Genomic DNA, 13,959 nt, shown 5'->3' with positions numbered 1-13,959 from the left:
TGTTCTGTCCATTTCAAGAGGCTTGCCTGATCAAATTGGATTACATTTGACAATGATACGGCATGGACACAGCTGCCATTTTCCTAATTTCATTCCAACCTCATAACAATGCTAATAAACTAGGCCTAAAAAAGCCTGACTTAGTCATCAGATCATTTTCCTGCTCCTGCTGTTGGCTCTCTGAGCTCCAGCAGATAATCCAGTTACTTGTGCTTTATACACACATTAAATACATTGGTGAAAAGAAAGTCAGAAACTACAGAAGTATGTTTCATGAAAAGTGTATGGCTGCTCGGTTCTTGCAAAAATAACAATCCTGAATATTTTAGTCAGCACTGTAATTCATTATGTTTGGAAAAATTGCATTATTGCACCTAAAGAAAGTAAATTGCCTTGAACATGAAATTTCCATTGATACCTTCTTGTTAAACTTTTGCAAGGATCTATGAAATCTGTTTTTCCCCCCAAGTTTTGTTTTTTTATTTCTAAATTCTGTTCTGTGACATCACCACATTTTTCCACTGAAAAGTGTCTTGTCATATGATGGATTAATAATTGATTGTGCTTGGTGTTAAATATTATTTCCGAACGCAGCAGAGCAGTCTTTGTATGTCTGCCCGCCTCCCTGCTCCTCGTCTCACTCACAGAGAGAGACAGCAGCAGGGGGTGGGAGATGCAGCTCATTTAGGAGGCAAGATAAGAAGAGAGCAAGCTCCTCAAGCAGAGTATGGCAAAATATTCTTAATCATATGTTCTTAATCGTTTGCTTTTTGAAAATTCTACTGTTTTCGTGACCGTTTGGAGCAGAAATTGAAACTCCAAATTTAATTTGTTGCACATACCTCCATCAATGTCTGATTTTGAAATCACAATTAAGATTAGAGGAAGTAGACTGCAAGACGGAGAATTATTTTGGGGGGGTCTACAGTAGTTTGTAATAATAAATTTTTGGTTCCTGTCTCTTCAAGTCGTCCCTCCTAGAACCGTCCTATCTGCTATATGCAGGGCAGCTGTTCATTCTTTGCTATATAAGTAACAAACTAATCATCTGGCAGCAATTGCAGAAACATGTTACACTTTTTTGTTGACAAGAAAAAAATATATATAACAAACATATTACAAAAAAAATGTATTTCAGATTAAAAGAACTATATAGTTTGCAGACATTTTATTTGCACAATAAAACACATTATATAACTTGCTGCTGGGAAAAAAAAGAGGAAAAGAATCCTCTAAGCTCTTTAAAAACGTATCTGACTGTGCAGGCTGCATGACTAAGATTCTGCCCTCTCCTAAATCCTGAACCACCAACCCCGAGTCCATCATCTTTAAAAGCCTATTCAGCTACACCGTCAGCATACGTCTCCCCTGTAACATGCTGCAGATATTCAGCACAGTGTGTATGTATGCAGGTCATCATGTACACCCTTGTCTAAAGTTTCACTGACTGCCTGTGTGAGTACATCACAGCATGTGCACGCTGTGCCTACTTGTTTCTGAACCAGAAGACCCCAACCACCTAATCTTCCATTTAAGTTATTATTGGCTCTCATACAAATCAAATCTCACATAGTTTATGGCAAAAGAAAAATTATTTACTCAGGATTAGAGAATGTTTTTTTTAAATTACATTTAATTAAAATTGTTTATCACTTGTTCAGAATAGGTGCATAATGAAGACAAACTTTGAAGGTTTGTCTTTGAAGGCTGTAAATGCAGCTGATGCACAAAATTCCAATATTGATTTTGTCATTTTTTAAACATGCCTACATTTTGATGTATAAACTGTGTAAAAAGTGTAAAGATCAAAATAAATGTCAAAGCTGCTGGCAGTGGTTCATTAGGTTCACCATGGTGTCCACACACCTGTGTTTGTCACTCCCTGACCGCCGAGTTAACGAAAAGCAGACAGAAAGTCACACTGAAAAAAAAGCTTCAAACAAACTGTGGCTGTGAAAAAACTGTATGTCAGATTGTAAAACTTCTTGAACCATGAGCAGCAGAAGACTCTGATGGCCACACATGAACTTTGATGTTTCTACAGTGTTTTATGTTGAAGACATGACAAGTTGAACACGACCCTTCACTTCCAGTTTTGAAGAGAAGTTTTTGAACAAAAATAAACTAATAGTTTGTGTGTGCACTCTCTGTTCTCTGAGGGGTTCTTTGAAAGAAAACTGCTGGTCCTATAGCAGTGAAGAACACTCTGAGTAAAAGAAGACAAAAAGGACTTAATTTAATAAATAAATTGGAGTTGGAGTAAGAAAAGTTTGTTGACAAAAAATTTGGAAATTTTAGACATTTTAAAAATAGGAGTATAACATCATTAACTGTCAGGTGAACAATTACGTGGCAAAATCTGTGAAGAAAAAAAATTATAATAATAATAAAACTTAAACTGCAATTGTGTAAAAACCATAAAAGATAACAAAATGTTAGTTCAGACTGGTAAAATTTAATTTTCTGTGACCTGTTTAAACTTTAATTGATGGTACATAAAATAGATCTCAAAATATAAAATTTAAAACATATATATTTTTATAATTTGGTATTTTTGTTTATTCAGTTTGTATTTAGCCTAGAGCCTTCCACAAATGCCTGGTCCAATTACGAATACACGTTCTGCACTTGAACATGTATGTGTTGGAGGGAAACACATGAATAATGGATGAAGTCCCAAACATGGCCGCGCAGATCAGAGGAGCTAATGTAAACAGGGTATTTCTTCCAGTTCATTTGAGTGGCTGGCGGTAGGCAAAGCTGGGGGAATAGAGGCACTGAAGCATACTGTTATGGGAGAATCCATCTGCTGGCTATAAATACACACCTGTGATGTCAAACTGTGGTGGAGCACAGCAACAGGAGCAAGTAGACATTTTAATAATAAAGAAGAGGCTAAATGTTACAACAAATAAATGCTGTGGGGAAATTAATCCATGCAAAACGTCCTGATCAACACTTACTGGGCTTTTGATTGTTTTTATCGTTTGATACTTTTTACAGGTTGACAATTTTTCCGGAAATACTCATTTAGTGTTTTTGTTTAGTACTTAATATTTATCCAATTTAATATCAAGACTCTAAGAAATAAATGTTTGCATGTTATTCAGAGTATCTGATTTTAATTTTATTATAATTGCAGCTTCATATAGTCAAGCTAAATACTGTTTATTATTGTTTATATAAAGCAGATATCTTCTGCCATCAAAAGCCTAACTGGGAAAGTATAAGTTTGTAAAGAATTCATTCCCATGACCACGTTCTGCTTTTCTTTTCCGACTGAAGCTTGTAACAGAAGACGATCAGTGAGCTGTAATATGAGCTGCAGGTAACAGGCAGCTCGTGTCTAACTCTTCAGCAAAGTGAACCCCACTGCTGTGTGAAAATCTACTCACAACATGCTCAGCATGAAATCACATGGTGTAAATGTTTTAGTGACAGACTGAACTTTTTTTAAAAGAGCTGCTCAAGTCGTTGGCTGTTGTCTGCAAACGCTTCAGGAAACCATCGATCCTGAAATCATCAGGGGCGCCTACAGAAAGTTTTCAAAGGGGGTGGTAGGATGGGGGCCACTGATAGTCTTAGAGTGGTACACCAAAACCAAAAGCTGTAATAAAATTTTTGAAAAAACTATTGCAATGTAGGGGTTAGGGAATTGTCTTCTAGTATCATTTAACTTTCTTCTTTTAATTTTCCTATTGATTTTATTAAAAGAGGACAGCCCAGGGACTACTCAGTTCATTGAAGCTTGCCCTGTCCTCTCTTAACATTTCAATTGCAAATGTCACCATTAATTTTATTTATATAGCACAAAAAAGAGGTTGATCAAAGTGCTTTACAGTCAAACCAATCAACAAACCAACAAAAAAAAAATAAAACAATAACAAAACTAAACATTTCTTCCACAGAATAATGGAAATATACACTATAACAATGAAAAACAACTGAAACTAGAAGTCCCTGAAAGAATGTTTCTTGCCCTCTATCTTTTAGATGAGATGTTGATAGAGCTGTTAGTGCTCAAAGTATGTGTTGTTGATGACTCTCAGCTACTGCCACTTTGAACTGCCTTGTTGCTGAAAAGTGCTATATAAATAAATTAGACTTGACTTGATGACCAGGCCAAATTTTAGCTCAAGATCTGTAATGAAGACTGAGTAAAGCAACTTTTGTGTTTGACAAGATCAGTTACTGGGGCAGCCATTTTAAATTGGGTTGACTCCAAAAGCCATTAATTTGTAGATCTACATCCAATGATTACTTTCTGAAAATGTTATTAAAATCTGTTCAGTGGGTCAGGAGATATTTTGCTAACATGAGACTGTCTGGCCAGGGGGACAGCAACTTTAAACAGGGGGCATTGCCTCCACTGGCCCCCTCTTAGTGGCACCCTTGAAAGTGATCCATAACCTGTCTCTTTTATTAGATATTTTCTCTGATACCTGAAATGCAATTTTAACTTACATCTAATTTTGGGTATGCCTTTAGTTAAGTAGTGCCTGACTGTAAAAACACTGATAATATCCAGAAATTTACCTTCACATTATAACTAAAGCTTCTCATTGCAATGTCATGAAGACACTGCAAGAAAATAAAAACTTAAAGTAAGAAATAAAATGGATTAAATTGTTTTGAACAGCCCCATTTGGCATAGTTTTGGATAAGTTCTTTTAAGTTTGATTTCATTGTTTGCAACGAGTACCTTCAAAGTTCACACAATTTCAAAACAAAACATGGACAAGATTTCACCTTTTTTTTCAGTTTTATAGTTTAGTTTTGCCATGAAACTGGTCAATGTTACCCTTTTTGGACTTTTCAGTCTGAAATATACTTTATGTAGTTCATCTGCCTACTTCAAGAGACCTTTTTATAATGTTAATGTTAATATTAGGATTGCACCAATTAGCTGCGTACACAGGGGAGGCACGTTAGTAATGAGCAAGAGAGCGACGAATAAAACATGACACAGGGAGGAAGACAAGGAGAGGAAGTGACAGAGAGAAATCTACAGGACAAGGGCAAAAAGACAGGGACAGAGGAGGACAAGAAGAAGAACTCATCAAAGAATAAGTCAGAGGGAGGCAAGAAGATAGAACAATAAAGCCACGGCGGCAGATGTAATTATAGAAAGGAACAAATTAAAATACATCAAGAGACAGAAAGGGAGAGGACAATTGATGACGGATAATGACATGTTGACACAAGTAAAAGACAGAGGGACAGATTAGGAAGCAGGAGAAAATGGGAAGTGAGAGAGCAGGGAAAGAGATGGAGGGTCAAGCTCATCTGACTTGGCTGATCTAACAGGACTTGGCTTTAACGCAGCTGTTCCTCTGGCTTTCGAACGCATCGCTCGGGAAAACGCTATTCCAGTCTGAGTGGCTATTTATAGGCTCACCCCGTGAGACGTGAAAGCAGGGAATCTCATAACATGCTTCGTTCTCTCTGTTTGCTATTTTAATGCCGGTACAGTTACCCAGTGTCTCTGGGTTACAGATCCTCACTGGGTCACAGGAAAAAAGGGGGAAGAGGGGTGAAGAATATGCTGAAGAGCCTCTTCACATAATGGTTTTGCGCTTTACATAAACAGGTGCAGGGCCCTGACAACACCATGTGGAGAAAAGCCATTTTATCAGTGTGTAGGTCATGTCTGCTGAACAATATAGAACAATAGAGGCCAAATGGTACAGGATAATGGTTGTCAGGTCGTAGGAAGTCATTGAGATATCAGCTTTCCTCAGAAATTACTGGCAAGCAGAAAACTGAGGGGAACAAGTTCCAAAATCAATGAAGATACTGTTGTTCTGATCTGTAATGATGTAAGTTTAAAAGTGAAGTGTGTTGTAATGTTGAACAAACACAAAAACTGCTATAACTATTTTTTGTGTGTGTGCGTGTGCATGGTAGTAGCTAAGCATCTTTATTTAAAACTTTGGAATAAACTCTTGGAATGGTAGTATTTAAGAGTAATCCTCAACATATACTTTTAATGTTAGTAGATTATATAAGTTCTCATGGTATTGTGTGGCATCACTAATATCCTAATTTTTTCAAGATTTGACCAAAATGGCTATAATTCTAAAACTTTGGCATGCAAGGCAGTGGTTGATATGAATTCCTTGATTGATATGAATTAATTTCATTTTGATATATTTTCCAATCATCGTGCACTTTTTGTATTGCCATTTTTCATTTTAGGACATGCACAATGGAAGATATTTTGCCATATGATTAATTGCATTGTGGCTGGGCACCTCCAGTCATTTTGAAGGTGAATGTGCATCTTTCTTGTTCTTCATTTTAAGGTGACTAAACATTTGCAATAATTGGAGATAATGAAATGTTTCTATTTTTTTTTTTTTTTAAAAAGCAGCCACAAATATGTTACCTCTCTGTGCCAAGTCGTTTCTGAACACGGCAGCCCAGAGTGGAATCAGTCAATTTGTGGACACTGTACTAAATAGATGACATCCACAGTATTGGCAAACAGAAAGACAAGCCAAAAGGTTTTATATCTCTCTGCGTCCCTGCCGGACAGCCCACCAATCTACATAACGGGACAAGAGCTCACTCCTCCAAATGGCTGCACTCCAAGTCCGCTTTTTGTCCCAACTGTGACGTCTCCTCTGCTGGCAGAGAGAAACAATAAGACAGTGAAACGTAAAAGCAGAGCGTATAAGCCTGGCAGCGCAGGCTGTTTAAGAACTGCTTTCTTCTATGCTTTTTTTTTTTTTACTCAAAGAAAAAAGCACCAAATAAAGATGCATCTGCATTAGGGTCACTTCCTTACAACTAGAATGAAAGAAAGAATATCTTGAATCTATAGTCCTGCTGATTCATAATGCTGTGCCAAACCACTTCTATTGAAATATCATTTCAAACCTCAGTGGCTCCAGATATAAATAGATGACGCAGTGAATTGTGGGTGATTGAAAGGTCATTCTGTAACGTCTTTGAGTTTTTTTCATCCTAATGTCAGCAGATTTTATGTGGCCATTTGCTTAAATGAGATCAGACTAAACACGCAAACAAGAAAACCAAATTAATGTTTTGTCATCAGATGTAAAATGTCAAACAAAGGCACTGAGAAAGGAACAAATGTTCGGTTCTATCTCTCCTCATTTCATATGCAGCAGATTTGGCAGCTGAAGCTACAGGAGCTTTAACTCTGAGAGGAGCAAGCAACAGTAGAGAAATTGCATTTTCTCCAAAGATGAGGCGTGAATGCTGAGTGCTGAGTGTCTTTTCTGAATCTGACTGAAGAGGCTGAAAGTGTTGTAAAAGCTAAGAGAAGCAAAACATGAGCTAAAATGAGCAAATGACTAGCTAAAATTCAAAAGTATCAAAAGGCTAGCTAAAAGATAAAATAAGCAAAAGCCCAGCTACAAGCTAAAAGTAGCATAAGAAGACAAAAAAAACAGAGCTAGTATGCTGAAGCAGATTTCAAAGAACAACATTTTTGGAAGAACTGAAGAGACCTAAATGTATGTCAAAAGGGAAAATATTTGTAAATGAAGTTAGGTATTTTGAAAAGTATAAAAATCATAAAAAAATAAAAATCACAGCACCCATATCCAGAATGAGCTTTGACATATGAATATAATAGAAGTATGCAGAAGTTGTTAGAAATAGTATACTTACAAAATTTATATCATATATATTTATTTGTAAAAACTTAGATAAAACAAAAGCTGATAGATTTATGCAATGCATACCAATGATTTTCTCTGCTGATGTCAGCAGCTGTAGCTTTAATAGTAAAACAAAGTGAGCATCACAACTCAACCTCTGAGGAAAAACTTTTCTCCTGATAAATAGATAAAATAGACACTGAAAGATTTTAATCCCCTCGGACATGCAGACTATGAAAATGTTTTTAGCAACAACATATTTAATGTGAACAGATATAATGAATTACTGCGGGGGTGGACAGTGAGGTGAGGGACCACGACAAATTCCAACTCCAAAAGTGAACATGTGATAATTTGTCACTTAATTCTCAACAGGTTTAATTCATTTTTGCTCTCCCCAATCTGGAGATGACTTGTTACTATGGTGATACACACCAGATCACATCCATGTTTTCCATGCAAATCAGGTGCAAACGGAGTACGCTTCGCATTGGTTCATTTAACACTGCAGAAAAATGTGCTTTAATGTAAAACACTGCCAAAAAAATCTGAGTTTAAATATGTCAAGAAACCTTGTTGTTATTACTAGTACAAAACAAATATTCTGCATAAACAGTACATGACCAGTGCATTTTCTGAGTCAGACAGTAGGCTAGATTATTTTCCCAGAGGCGGTTATTGTACATATTTTTAGACCTATCATAAAGAAGGTGAAAAAACACAAGCACGGTTGAATAAAATCCAGCTTTAATTGTGATTCAACCATCAGTGGCACCATCACCTAAGGGCGGATATCCACCATTTTGTTCTCAGATGTATATGTATGTGGGGGGCATTCTTGACAAGCACACTTAAAATGTCTAAACAATATCCTAAAGCTTTTTGAAGTCATAAAATTATTGTACCAAATATCTTTCAATGACCCCCTGCTTCAGAGCAGGCTGCGGTAACTGTTAAACATGCAGTAAATAGTGCTGTGGGGTTCCTCAACATGACATGCTTGTGATGCTCTTACTGCTTCAAACCACATATTTTTATCTGTTGAGCCAGAAGGTTGACTCCATTTTCTATGATTGCTCCAAAAAAACAGGCTTTCATTCAGGGGCACTATGAAATTGTGTGCATTCATGTGTGTTAAGGGCAAAGATAGATTTTGTCTGGGGCTTGCTTTGAGTTTACATCTCTTGATACTTAAGAATTTGGAGGAAAAAGAGTGTCTTCAGACTCTTACTTGGACCACAGAGTTAGTGGTAAAACTCACAGCTCCTAAATAATGGCAGCCCAAGAGCGGCAGGGTATGCACTCAGCCACACACATTACAAAATCAAAACCGTTGGACAAACTTACCTTCAACAAACACAAAACATGGCTATACTTCAATCAGTTTCACAGATAGTGGCCTAAAGTTTGGTGTGGTATTAGAAGAGAGTGATTTACAATCCAAACTCAAATTGCTACTTATTTTACAAGATCTTTGCTTCAAACCTTGAGTGTTGATTGTTGGAGTTTCTCTATTTACAATATTTCATTTTTCTTTTCTTTTCTGACAGAGACTTATTGAGTCTTTATTTAGTAAGACAATTTGGATTAAGAACAAAAAAAAAAAATATGTTTTGTTAAACTGACAGCACAAGCTTTTTTTTTTTTCTTTTTCTTTCTCAGGAGCCTTGTTCCTTTCACAGCCCTCATTGAATTTCAGGATCCCAGGCAACAACAATATCAACAGCCCTATCAAGCAGTCACCTGTCTTAACCTCGAGCCCCAATTGCCCTCAGAACACCTTAATGAGCTTTCTTCCTAAATGCAGACAGACAGCTTGCCTCTCTGCCAATAAGTGACTCAGCAAACAGCACGCACATAAAGCCGGAGCCCCATTACCTTGTGCACAACAGGCTGTTGAGGTGTTTTCCATGAGCGGAAAACTACAAGGATGCTAGCTATTCATCTAATTGGCTCCCTGCTGCCTGCTGTCAGACTTGCGCTGATCAATGATGGTGCTCTATAAAGAGCAACATCTCGATATAACGGAAAGATGGATTTATCTAACGGCAAAGTCCAGAGTAGTGATGTGCTGTCTTGAAAGCGAAACGAGAATCACAACACATGTTTCACATCAAATAAATAATTATAAATTTACAATAACCTTTGCATTATGAGGGTACGTCATGAAGATAAACAAACTTAATTATGCATTTGTTTATTCACCCGTTTGGAGCTAATAAGGGAACAACTTGGTATTTAATGAATCACCTGCTCCTCAAAATGTGTAACGACCAAACCACATGAGTGGGGGAGGTTGCATGATACTGCAGCCTTTGCATAAGATATGAATGACTAACCAGCACTACAAGCTGACAGATGGGCATATATGCAGCACCATGTCCTCTGCACAAGGATTTTGAGAAGCAGTGATTCATAAGATTACAAAACCAACGTTGAACAAATGTGGAAAGTACATGTCCATGTTTTCATCTGCTAAAGAGCAGAATGGTGCACCAAGAAACCTAATTTATTGCTCTTGTGGCAAACTATGGAGGCTTCTATTAAATTCAGAGCCATTTAGAGAGCTACACAGCCAGAGAAACTAAGAACTGCAGCAAATCTTCGCCTACATTCAATTCCCCGTTCTGAGCACCCACTGGTTGGTGAGGTGACAGTGGAGAGGAGAACTCACCTTCAACAGGAAGACACTTCCATCTGAGCCAGATTAAGGAAAGGCAGACGACAACAAGAACAGACAGGTCTCAACCTTATGGGATGTGGTGCAGCTCACTTTCTCAGAAAGTTAGGCAAAAAGGACTAAGACGAGTGCAAATCACTGTGCAGATTGCTAAATTATTTGCCTGACTTTTCTGGACTTGCTTTTCTCAGATTTAAGGCTCCTATGAGACACATATTAGTCCCTAAATCCATGTTTTTTGTTGTTCTGTTATTTTGTCCATTTTGAATATACAGTTTTCGAAAATCACATCCTATTTTCTTGTGCAACTCTTGCAAAACTGCATTCCTTCCTGTGCATATTATTTTGTTGTCCACCTCCTCTCATGCCTTGCCCACCCCAGCTCTATTTGTGTGCACCTTAGGCAGCCGCCCCACATATTTATGAATTTATCTACTGGAGTACACTTTTGAATGAAGACAGGCTGATTTGGACCAGTTTTTAAATTATTATTATTATTATTATTATTATTATTATTATTATTATTATTATTATTGTATATGTTTTCCGACACATGACAGCTCCAGTGGAGGTGTCGAAGTACAGCTCTAGGGATCTTGAGACAGGTTGGAGATGTTCACAACAAAAATCATATGGGTTCAAGACAGGTTTGAGATGTCCGCGACGACTCTGTGACTATTTTGAGAGAAAATTCGAAAACCAATTTCTTTTTAATCATTTCCAAACCTCAAGCAACAGAACTGTGCACCTCTGTAACTCACATAAGGAAAATGACAATCAAAATGAATGTTGCAAGGTATTCTGGAGACGCCCTTGTGAATGCTGTTCATACTGTGAGATACTACCTTTAAGTATGGTAGCACATTGATGCAATAACACTCTCAGATCTTTCAGGAATGACACAGCCTACACTATAGAAATGTATTTACGCAAGCTTAAACCTCTCGTTTTATGTGGAAAGATGAAAAACAGAGATACAAGTGTAAATACTAAGCAGTGCTCCTGGTAAATTGTACAGTAATTGTAAAAAAGGACATTTTGGCTAATTGGGAACACTAAACAAAAGCTGAATTTAAGTTGTTTTCATTCCCTGTTTCCTTAATTGTACCAATTAAGTCCAGAAACATTGTTATACAGTATAAGGGTCAACAGAAGAAAAGTTCTTGTTAAAGGCAGTAAAAAACGCAGTCATCTGTGCCTAATGATTCAGAGACTTGCCCTTGATTTGAAAACAGCTCAGAGGCTAACAAATGGAAGTGCAAATGGTTTTCTAACTCTAGGCTTATTTAATCATTTTAAATTTAGATCTCACGCCTCCCACTGGGGGAAAATAACTCAGCTTCCTTCATACAGAATTTGCATGTATAACCCTGTAGTTGGGGAGAGGAAATCAGGAGAGCACACCCTGCAGATTATTACTGCTTGGGTTCTATCACACCGCACCACAGTGTTCTTCCTTCCACGGGGAAGGTGGTGTTTCTTCACTCTAACCCCACACAGAGAGGACTTTGACCTTAGCTAACAAGATCCATTAAGCAGAGCTGGAGTCTAGATGACGTTTGTGTACAGACTCCCAAGCCGGCAGAGATCAGTGCTATTATGCAAGATGGCAGCACAACAAAGCAATCTGTGCATTTAGGAGAGAGGTCACTGCTTTTAGAGGAACACTGGACTGTGTTTGAGCAGCATTAGGTCTCTCTGTGATGTCAAGTGTAAACTGGGCTGCTGTTGAGAGGACTGAGGCATCCTCTCCAGCTTTCTGTCTGCTCAACTTGACAAAACCAAAGGATTTCCACTACAGAATCAAACATCCACAAACAAGGCACATGAGCTGGTTCTGGTTTCCTCTGTGATCTGCCTGTCCCTGTTCGTGCTGCTGCAGACAGAAAAGGTTTGAGATTTGAGCAGCTGACACCGAGTGTTGCAGGAATTGCCTTGCGCCTGAGGTCGGGAGCGGCACCCCCCTCATGATGGCACCGTGATGTGCTTTATACAGGAAGAGTCAGCAGATTTGACCTTTGCAGGCTGCGCTGTTGACTACAAACAAAACAGCGCTGAAAATTCGGCACCAACGTTTAAAAAACACTGTCAGGGTGTGTTAGGAGGAGAACTGGCAACAGCTTTCACACGGAATGATGTGAAGACTGAATCAGCTCTCCTCTACTGTCCAAACAGTGTGCACTTGATCACTGCAGTACTGTTCAACACCAAGGACAACTCGGAGGGAGGGGAACACATAAAATGTGTTGTGCCTGTGTTTGCATAAAAGGGGCATTTACTTTATGAAATTACACAGAAGCAACCCTGTGGACAACAGAGGAGGAGTGTTTCCTGCGTGTGAGAGAGTGATTAATCAAGGTGGTCATCAAATTTTCATTTATTCTCCACATGAGCTCGACAGTCTTAAACAGGGTCCTTAAGCAATATATTGGGTGCAAATACACCATTAATATTTTATTCTCTTATCATCTCTGCAAAGATTTTACTTCTTTTTATTTTTAGATGTTTTCACTTTAATAAAAGCTATTTCTTTTTATGTCATTTCCACAAGATTTCATGGCTTTGTTCACACAAGTCATCTGCACAGACAAAATACATTTTGATCATTTTAATTTCATTTGGGGTGTTTTATTCAACTTTGTTACACCCTTGGTCAAAAAATGAGCAGTCATTAGAAATGACTGTGTGAGACACCTGGGAATCTGTGATAAATTGCATGTTTCATCTGTAAATTTGTTGCTGTCACAATAATTAATACATTTATCATTAATTTTACTCAAAAACAAGTTGTGTGAGCTCATATCAGTGATGCCTGCAGGATATAAAAAACAAACAGAACATCTACATTTGTACTGTTCAAAATCTATCATAGCATTACATGATGATAGATGTATTATCATGAATTTCTAATCAGATATGTTGGTTGAGCTCATTTGTGACCAGGAACACAAACATTGTAATAAACACAACAGGAGGGTGAAGAGGTGGCCCCAATAAACTGCACACTGATAAATTATTTGTGTTTCAGTGAAATAATGTCCAACTCTTTGGCTTCTTTAGGATGCAGCAGTGAGGAAATCCACATGACTGATCCTCAGCCGTAGTGCTTTTATTTAACCAGCACCGGATAGCCTGTGAGGGTTCACTGTAAGAAAGTCCTCTTTCCACTTCACAAGCTAATGGCCACTGTTAATCAATGCTGTTGTAAGTGCTTTTTAGCTCCAAGATCCAGGCCCATTTGTCAAAATAAAAGGCGTAAAAGCCCAAAGGCCTCATCAAAAGAAAAGAAGTAACCAGGAAGTTTGCAGCCTTGTAACATGAGCAGGGAGTTGGGTGAAACATGGACATTTGGGTGTCTCAACCATTTCCATATGAAAAAAAAAAACCCTCCTGCTGTGTTTGGGCAATATTAAACTGGATATTTTGAGCAAATTATAGTGTTAGATTTAGCTAATTGTGCGATATTATTTTATGACTTAATACTGAACCACTGATACTACACAGCAAATCCAGGAGGCCCAGATTAACACTGTCAGATTTGATTTCAACACTTTTAAAGTGTCTATATGGGTCCACACCAGAAAGTGTTAATTTAACTCTTTTTGGAGAGTTGGTACCTTAACTCTTATAAAGTGTCAAATATCAAAT

General features: G+C 37.8%; 1 protein-coding gene across 27 annotated transcripts in view; it reads right to left on the bottom strand.

The window, feature by feature from the left end:
- Positions 1 to 13,959, bottom strand: part of kcnma1a (potassium large conductance calcium-activated channel, subfamily M, alpha member 1a) — a 135,000-nt gene that overhangs the window by 99,565 nt on the left and 21,476 nt on the right. The gene's annotated exons all lie outside the window — the stretch shown is intronic.

The sequence above is a fragment of the Kryptolebias marmoratus genome, linkage group LG22, assembly GCF_001649575.2.
Source record: "Kryptolebias marmoratus isolate JLee-2015 linkage group LG22, ASM164957v2, whole genome shotgun sequence".
Classification (NCBI taxonomy): domain Eukaryota; kingdom Metazoa; phylum Chordata; class Actinopteri; order Cyprinodontiformes; family Rivulidae; genus Kryptolebias; species Kryptolebias marmoratus.
Note: the sequence above shows the minus strand (reverse complement) of the source record. Positions and strands in the feature narration are given on the sequence as shown.